This window comes from Mastomys coucha, unplaced genomic scaffold (assembly GCF_008632895.1).
Source record: "Mastomys coucha isolate ucsf_1 unplaced genomic scaffold, UCSF_Mcou_1 pScaffold1, whole genome shotgun sequence".
NCBI lineage: Eukaryota > Metazoa > Chordata > Mammalia > Rodentia > Muridae > Mastomys > Mastomys coucha.
In genome coordinates this window covers 84,709,277-84,718,724 of record NW_022196891.1, presented here as the reverse complement: position 1 = coordinate 84,718,724, position 9,448 = coordinate 84,709,277, and the positions used below count along the sequence as shown (strand labels likewise).

The 9,448-nt window shown below is 53.6% G+C and overlaps 1 protein-coding gene across 1 annotated transcript in view; it reads right to left on the bottom strand.

Moving 5' to 3' along the window:
- Nucleotides 1–2,720, bottom strand: part of Esrrg (estrogen related receptor gamma) — a 628,608-nt gene extending 625,888 nt beyond the window's left edge. Inside the window, exon 1 of the mRNA XM_031338245.1 lies at nt 2,702–2,720. The gene's annotated coding sequence lies outside the window, so the exon portion shown is untranslated. The remainder of the gene's footprint in view (nt 1–2,701) is intronic.
- Nucleotides 2,721–9,448: the final 6,728 nt, after the last annotated feature.

Here is a 9,448-nt window from a genome sequence, read left to right as displayed (position 1 = left end):
CCAAAGCCATGGAGGTGGATCTGAAGAAGAGAGGAGTTGTAGTCCTCCAGCAAGAGATTTTAGGGATATAAAATTCTTTTGGTCTGGGAGAGTTCAGGTTGATGACTCCAGGCCATTCAGTAGCCACCAAAAGAAAAAAAAAGAGGAAAATAAAGATTTAAAAGACAGCAACTATTTGTAATTATAACAGAAGGTCATGTAAGAGAAAGAAGCCTGGTTATCTGACTGCCTTGCCTCTTCCAGTCACATCTGTTAGGGGCTAACTTGTAAGTTACCATAAAACTAATCCTTTCTGCCGCTGTCCAGAGTTCCTTGAAATGGGCCATATTGGAGAAGAACAATTCTTCCTCATTCACTATTGATTTGGAAGCAAACACACCTCCCTGTCCATTGCCTTTCTTACCCTAACTGGTCCTCCTCTGCTCTTATGCGCTTAGTGGCAACGCCACAGCTATTCCACACTCTGAAGGAGAACTTCTTCACTGAAGGAGGCCTGTGGGGTTGGAAGCCATCTCAAGACAAGTGCAGAGGGCAGACCTGAACCTGCACCAGGGAACGCAGAAGCCAGGGATCCCAGCCACTGTAGAGTGGCATGAAGCTATGCCAAACCAAAGCTGCCTAGTCCTAAGGTCACATCCAAAAACGCCTGGAGGAGCTTGCCCATCACACAGGTGGGACAAGCCAAATGCTTTGGGGAAGTCCGGGGAGCCTCGTGGGCTGGAGTCAGACTCAAGAAACAAGAGTTTACACCCAAGTAGGACAACCTGGGAGGCTGGAAGGGGCGGCTGGCTTCCCCCCATCTCCAACTAGTGTCTTTTAAAGCAAGGGACAAAGAGGCTCATGTCCTGAGAGTAAGGCTTGGTTTACTGGTGCCTACTGCCCTTTCTAAGGCTTCAGTTCCTTTCAAAGCCCATGCAGAGGGAAAGCGGCCAGCAAAGGGCCATTCTGCTTTAGAGAGGCCTGTCTATTTTCACTGTGCCTAACTCCTCTTTGTCCTCCCCTTCTTCTTCTCCTTCCTTGCTCCCTCCTCCCCTCCCTCCCTTTAGGCACAGGGCGAGCCACTCTTAAGATCCAGATGAGGTATCTTGGGAGGGACAGGAGAGAGGTAGGGGGAAAAGGCCTTAAGACATAGGACTTCTACTCCCAGATTTGGACAGTAAAGGCCACCAGCTTCCTAACCATAGTTCCAAGGGCTGCCTGGGGATAGTGGCAGAAACTGGCTTTTGCTTTTGGTAGAGGAACTCAAGCCGGCTGGAGTGAAAATCTGGGCAGATCAGAACTAGGTGTGGGCGCCCACTATCCAGCCTGAACCAGACAGGTCCTGCAGTGTGAAGACCAGAGGGAGGCGGGCAGGAGGCTGGCAACACCCAACATGCCATCCCTTTGTCCTGCGGGCAGTGGGGAAATTCTGATATGCGAAGGCCCACTCACAGGGCACCATTACAAGTCTGAGTGTAGCCTTCGCCCTGCCCCAGTCTATCGCCAAAGCAGCCTTGGTCCAGGAAGGATCCTAAAAGTGAGATCCACTGTATCAGGGAAATTGACGAATTGCATAGAGGTGCTTGCCACGGGGGCATTAGGCAAGGATGTGCGGCAGGGACGCGAATCCCAGATTGTACATTTCCTGGTTCCTAACTCCCTGCGCTCTCTCGGTTTTTTTTTCCGCCAAACTGATAGGAGACCAGTATTCTGCAGTCACCACCTTCCCTGCGTCGCTCTCCAATCTAGACCGTGCCTCTGCCAAGATCGCAGAGGACACTTTGACACACCAGGAAGGAGCCCAGAAGCGGGCCACAGAGCGCCTGCGGGAAAGAGTGTCTGTCTGACGGAGGCTGAGCGCGCACAACCACCCAGAGCCCGCCCGTCGCCGTCCACGTCCGAGCCTGCCCGAGAGCTCATCTCGCCCCGGGGTCGGGAGAGCTTTCAAGACTCACTACCCTCAGACTCTTGATTTCTAAAACCATAGGAACCGAGTCTGAGGCTCTGACGCTTAGGGGGGGAAAAAGGACAAGGTCAAGGTCTCCCCTTAGCCACCGTCTGCCCCGCCTTAAGCAAGCTCTACCTGCATCCATTCGTTGGAAACATGGATGGCAGGGTCCAGTGTGCCTGGCCCGAGCTGGGCGACCTTACCCTGACTCTTTCTGACCAGTCCCGGACCACAGCTTTCCTCTCTTTTCTGCTCAGTGATGATTCGAGGGGCTGTGATTAAGAGCAATCGGTGATCGCACGGCGGCCGGGCGGTTCCAGACCGCCAGGCTACGCGGGCGCCGCGGCCAAAGCGACTCGGGGCAAGGTCCTCAGCTAGACGCACCTCGTCCCCTCCCCCAGGACGGCGCCCTCGGGTCGGAGACTCCCCGCCCGGCCCCGCAGTCTCCCGCACGCACCGCGCACACACCCGCCTCCCGCCGAGAGGCCGCTCGGCTCCTTTCTCTCCGAGTCTAGAAGCCAACTCGGCTTCAAGTTGACAGCAGGCTAGAGCGGGGAACTGGGGTGCGGGGAGGAGGTGGGGGGGATGCACAGAAATCAAACGTGTGTGTGTGTGTGTGTGTGTGTGTGTGTGTGTGACAGCAAGAAGAGAGCGAGCTAGAGCGCCCGGCTGGAGGTCGGAGGGGACAGAAGCTGGGGACAAGGCGACCGGCGAGGTCGCCGCGGCAAGCGACAGCGCCTCCCGCGCGTAGCCGGAGGCTCGGCGCCAACTCACAAGGTCCCGCGTGCAGAGCCGCTCTCCGAGCTCTCGGGAGTGGGTGGCTTTAGGGGGTCCCCGAAGCTGTCCGCCTGGTCGCCGGCTGCAAGAGGGGAAAACCAACACAAACAAGTCACCAGCGAGACGGGCCGCCAGGCGCCTCGGGGACCTCTCGCACTCCGCACCAGGAATCAGGCGCAGGGTTCGGGCTGCCGGGTGTAGACTATAAATAGCAAACTTTTAGACGGAGTCAGCTAACAAAAGAAGAGCGGTTGTAAATGAGTGAAGGACCCTCCCCCCCTCCACCCACACACCGACATTCCTCTTCACGCTCCTGGCACGGGTTACATGTTAATATCTCTAGAAATTCCAGCAGTTTTGTAGTTTGCTTCATGCGCTCCCCAACTGCCCCCTCACCCCACTCGCGGCCAACTCACGAGCCAGGAAGGGCAAATCCTCCTTGGTATTGAGAGAGGGAGAAGGCCCGGAGCGGGTTTCCCCGAGGACTGGGCGAGCCTTAAGTCCTTAGGGAGACAGGAAAACTGCCAGGACTCGGGGTTCACTTAAGGTACCGGGACAGAAATTTGGGCAATCCCGCATCTGTGAAGGAACTGCAACAGGGTGAATTTAGAAGCCACTGGAGTAACGGGGGGGGGGGGGCAGGGTTGCCCTTCCCGACCCAACAATGACCTCTAGTGAGAGCGACCTCTTTCGGTTAGTTTGCTTGAACTCGGAGCTGGAGAAGGACCCTGGAGAGCCAAGGCGCACACCGGGGTGCGGGTGTTGAGGGGGGTGCCTTTTCTCTTGCTTTACAGAGGCAGGGTTTCTTAGCAGCTGGGGTTATGGAATGGCACCAGTGGGTCTTCCTCGCTTAGCCCTCTCCACTCTAAACTGCCCCTCCCCCCGAAGCCGATGCCTTTTCTCACGGGGTTCACACCAGCCATCAGGAATAGGGCTATTTGTCTAATTGAGTGAGAAGCTCATTCCACCCAGTCACCTTTCTCTGGTCCTCTGGCCAGGCCGGGGTATGGACGGTGAATGGGTTAGTTCGATTTTCCTTTTCATCTTGTTTCCTCAAAACTATGATCATTGGAGGCAGGAAATACTGCACACTCCAAGCCCCCTAAGACGTTGTAGCTTTCAAGCTATGCTAGATGCTGCACAGAAGAAGGGGACCCGGGGTCAGAAGGTACATCAGCGTAGGTTGGTGTGGGAATTGTGTAGGGAAGAAGAGGGCTGAAGGTGAACAGGGCCTGCCCTGCTCGCTGGGGAAGTTGTATTTGTCCACGCGGGGCCTGCGGAATCACGGTCCCCCACTGGGCCCGTGGAGGCCTGTAGCCGCGAGGGTAAAGACAGTGGGCCTTTCGACCCCGCACCCCCCTAGCCCACCTCCCCTAACACCTTCCCGCCCACCCTCTCCCCACGAAAAGGTCAAATGTTCTCGGTGCGGGTTGCGAGCTGGGGAAGGGGGTCTCCGTGGGTGAATGTCACTGTCCTCAACTGCGCTTTCCCAGCAGCCCATTCTGCCAGTTGTGGCCTCATGATCCCTAAACGTATTTGCCCAATCTGGCTTGGACCCAACGGAAAAGGTCAAAGGGCTAAGGAGTATTGGGGGGACAGCCCTTGCTGCCCCGCAGTGTCCACAGCCCACGAGCACACGCAGGCCGGTGCGTGCGCGTCCTCTCTGCCAGCCCCTGCCAAGCCTGTGCTCCTACACTCCCACTCGAGCTTTGGACGCAACCCCGCTGCCTCAAATCCCTCTTGTCCCGGGGTCCTTCCGGGCGCCATTTGGCTCCGGCCCATGCCTGGGCTCAGAAAGATATGGAAGGCTCCCCAAGACTGGAACAGAGGTCCGGAAAAGCGAACCCCCAACCCTCACTCACCCCGGACCCCCGCCTGACTTGCGCGCCCAATGCTACTACGCACCTTTCCAGGCCTTCCCGCTGCGGTCGCTGAACAGGTTGGGAGCTGGGCCTAGAGCCCGCAGCCTCCAGCGGAGCCCGCCCTCACCCTCACTCTCGCCCTCACCCTCCTCCTCCCCACTCGCCCTGCCTTTGCTCTTTGGGACGCCCTGCCACCAACGGGGCAGTTTTGTTTTGTTTTGTTTCGGGGCTAAGGTTCTCAGTGGGCTGTGAGGCTCTCTCTAGGCTGGGCGACCCCTCGGTGAGTCCATGGAAGCACCTTTCACCGTTTCCTGCCCACCCCACCCCCACGTCCGCAGGTGTCCCCCTGCATCCTGCCTTAATACCCTAGGCTTTGGAATTGAGGAGGCGGTGCAAGGAGAAAGGTTCGCAGGAAGATTGTAGGTGTTCTGGAAGGTTCTGAGTAGGTTCACTATAGGGAAACAGGCCTTCAGGTGATGAACTTGATGGGCGGACAGACCGCGTCCCCACGGCTGCCCACAACGCCTAGTTCCCGTCTATTGTTTTATGCCCGAGGGGGAAACTGCCTAGCGTGATAGATCTCTGTAGATCCCATCACGGGAAGAAAAATCCTGCTGATAACGATTATCTCCCGGTCGAGCTATCTTGCCATCACCCCAATTCATCTCCTTCTCGCTCCAGCCCCTCGGGGAGACTAGGAGGGTGAGGAGCTCTAGGGAGGATGGGCCGAGCTGCTGCCCTCGGATGGAGCAGAGCGGGAGAAGCTCGGGCTTTCCGCTCCAGGCTTGGCAGAGGGGACCGGGAGGGCTTTTCTCTCTACCAAGCCTCGCGCGTCTCGGATGATCCTAGTCTGGTGCTTCGGTCTACCCATATACGTTTCCAATCTCATGGCTCATAAACTATTAGCAAAATGGTTTCATTATTCACCTTCTGCATCCTACAAAAGGGGAAAAAAAAGACGGGGGGGGGGAGTCGGACGCTAGTTAACTCAGGGGTTGTGCAGGCTTAAATCACGGCTCCTTCTTCCTTCAAACTCACACCCAACAGATCCGTCCTTTCGGAAGGAGGGATCTACCCCTGGCCCCTTTCAGTCTTGCTCTCGGTCCATCTCTATCCAGGTACCCCTAATACCCAGGTTTCTGGTTGTCATCCATGTCTTTTAGGTTATAGGCACTCAGAATTAATTGGTTGGAATTGCTGCCCAGAGGCCCGTTCTGGGGGTGCGGTGGATAGGGTCACTTGTTGTCCCTGATGTCTTGGAGGAGAAACAATAAGAGGCTGTATATGAGGTTAATGTGCCCAAATGGACACCAAGTCCTGGCTTAATTAGATCAAGTGGGTGGGGGTGCTGTGGGAAAGAGCGCGTCACAGAAGGCAGGAGAACGGGGAGAGAAGATGGGACCAATACTCTAAAATGGGGATCTTGGGTTCTGAGATGCGCACCTTCCACCGGTCACATTCAATGAACCAATGGGAACCGAAGCCAAAGGTCAAGGGGGCTCCGAGGAGCCTCGCGCAAAGGCTGAAGGAGGCAGAACTGTGGGGGCAGGCGGCAGGTGCAGCCTCGGGCCAGTGCCAGCCAGTCGGCTCTTCCTACGGGTGTGTGTGACAATATTAAGTATCTCCACACACGCGTTTACTTCTCATATAAATGCATTTATCTAAAATGACTGTCGCCCCACCCCCCACCCAGCACCCCATCTTCTCTTCCCTACACTCTTTGAAGCTATGAAGAACGTTAGGCGAATGAGCGCGCTGGTAATTATCCCTGGGTCTAGGAAGCAATCTGGCTGCAAGAGGCCCCTCTGCAATTGCCAGCGGCTGCGGCAGCGTCAGCGTGCGGGTCGGAGCGGTGGCCGGGGACTCCCTGCGCTCGCTGGGTCACTGAGAAACGCAACCGTCACTCGCCGGCTGTTTAATATACATGGGGTGGGAACCGACCGAAGAAACCAGTCTCCCTGCCCATCCTCTAAAAGAAAAAAAAAATCAATTTGCTATTTATTTTTGAAATATATAGGTTTAGGTTTTTTTTTTTCCCTAGCCCGACCCCTCCAAGAACAGCGGCCCACATTTAATTGCGTCTTTTAATGACTTTTCCGGCATTTGCCAGCGCTAGCTCCGGTTCTGGGGTGGGAGAAGGGTGGAGTTTCTTTAAGGGGGGGTGTGTGTTCAATTCTGGTATCTTCAAAAAGACTTTCTTTATGTGTTAATTGCATGCTGTTATGCACATCTGGGACTGCGTGCTGACCAACTCGGACCAACTTTTAATTAACACATTGACCTGGCAAAGAAGCAGCGGCCCAGCCTCCCCCCTCGAATTATGGATATTAAGGCGCCTGGAAGCGCCTGGGCCCGCGGCGCCAGATGCGTGCGAGGAATTGCCTGCGTCCAGGGGCACGACGGGTGCAAATCGCAACTGCTCGCTCTCTTTCTGCGAAGGGTTTTTCTCGCCTCACCTCTAGGAAAACAACAAAGGAAAAGAATAGCTAGTCGGACGCTTGGGCGGGCGTCTTACATCCTTTCCCGAGCCTTGACCAGGGGAATGCTGAATAGGAGCAGAGACAGGAGAAAGCCGGGTTCTATACAACCTGATTTGGGCTTGGGCTCTGGCCTCTGGGTTCTTTTGAATGAACTAAGTTTCTGGTCGTGAAGATGGGAAAAGAGCGAGAATTCGGTTGGAAGAAGAGAAGGCCTGGATCTGTTGCCCCTTTCAAGGTCTGGCCCAGTTCCTCCCAACCTCCTTGCCTTCGCCCTAGGCGCTCTGAGGCTAAACCCCTAACTCTAGGGTCCTAGATTTGAGAGGAAAAAAGAAAGAAAGAAAGAAAGAGAGAAAGAAAGACAGACAGACTAGAGGGTGCTCTCCCTGCTGGCTCCCGCCCAGCAAGGGCAAAGAAAGAGTGACTCTCTCGGGTTCGCTAGGCCTCTCCCAGAGACTAGGCTCCTCCTCCCGGTTCTGTTCAGCTGGCTAAGGCCAGCCTAACCCCGGAGAGAGGGAGAGGGAGACCCACAGAGCAGTTCAGACAAGCCACCTGGAGATATGCAATTTCACCCTAAGTAATCTCATTCAGGATTGATGGCTTCCCCGGAGAGCTGCCTTCCAAGTGAGTGTCTAGTCCGCTTCCCTGTAGAGCACAAATGCGGGTTAATCCCCAGATACGAACTCATTTTCTCTTTCCGTGTCTAATCCCAACTGCCTTGCTCCGCTCAACGCTTAGCTTCCGCATACAAGCCCATAAAAAATGTCAGAGCTGTATCCCTTCTCCCAGCCCATAAAGATGTCGGAGTGAATCACTCCCCAGCTACTCTTTAACGTCTCCTCCAGGTAACAGTGCAAGTTTCTTGTTTGACATTTTTCATTCCCCAACACAGAACTTTTCAGTACTCGTTCAGAACCAGTGTGATGAAAGACAATGTCACACTCAATCCGCAGCTGTGTGCTCTAACTAGGTCGGTGCCTTAGAACATTTAGTGAGACAAGGTCGCTCTCCAAATCTCTCTGTCTCTGCGTGTCTCTCTTTCTCTCTCCCTTCCGCTGGCCCCGCCCCCTCCTCTTTTCCCTTCATTCGACCTCCCACTCTTCATTAATCTGGATTTTTTTTTTTTCAGAAAAACCACAGAAAAGATAACCCAGAGAGGACCATTCTAGACCCCAGTGTTTCTCGGCAGACCTTTGCATACTTGGGTAAAAGTGTACGGGAAGCCCCACCTTTAGACACGGATGAGACCTAGCCTGCTGGTGAATTACAATGTCCCTTTACAGACATAAGGCCTCTGGAAAATGATGGCAAATACCACCCAAACAGCCTTACTTGGAATTTCTGGGGATTCCAGTTACTAACTTCAGTTTACCAATTGATAGAATAGCAGCACACACCTGCTATCTAGGGGAACAAGCCATGGGGAGCTGCAGCTGCTTTTCCTTTTGATTTGCTCGGCCTGGTAAGATGTATGCTGGGTGTTTTGATAAGGATAGAGAAAAAAAAGAGTCAGCAGTTTGATTTGGAAAGGTTTTTTTTTTTTTTTTTTTTTTTTTTTTTTTATTGCTGAACAGTTGCAGGTTTAAACTAAAGAATGTGTTTTTTTTCTGGGGACATTTGCATGACACATGCATATGCATTAGCAGCTGCATAACATTAAGAGCACCAGTTCCTCTGAGCATTTATCCTCCCCCACTCCCCTCTGTCCTAAGGGAAATGGGTAAGTGGCTGGCAAGAAACCCTTTAAAGAGGTCCATTGACCCCCACTAGCTCACAACGACTAATTTCCTTGGTCTTTGAGGATTCGAAGTAACTTACCTCCCTGGTTATTCTCAACTAAGGCAATGGATGAAGCGTGTATTCGATAAAGTAACCGAGTTATCTAGAGACAGGGGCCAGGGCAGTCCAAGCCTGAAGTCAGAAAAAGAATGTTATCACAATGCTACTCTTTGATTGAGGCTAGCCTGGGCCACATGAGACTATGCCTCCAAAATTATAAAGTAAAATTTAAAAAGGAAATACCAGTGACCTTCCTGAGTGAACAGAGAAACATTTCATGGCATGAATTCTTCTTCAAGTCACAGTCTTGGCTGCACGCTTGGTAGGGGTGACATATTGAATCTCAGTAGCCTGGACCTTGCCGGGACGTAAGGTCAACGTCTGGAAGATGGCTGCCTTCTCGCACACTGTGAGCCAAGTGCTGGGACTACTGTCCGGTTTCCACGGTGTTATCTGCTCCTCAGCTCACCTGGGCTGTAGTTGACATGACTCGTCTTCTTCATAACAAGATCCAAACTTGAAAACTAAGACCAGAATGAACTAGGAGGTTCTTAACTTGTCTGATGCTATTCAATCATTGGGGTTATCTGCCTCTTTTCTTCTCTCTACTTTTCCTTCCTTCTTTC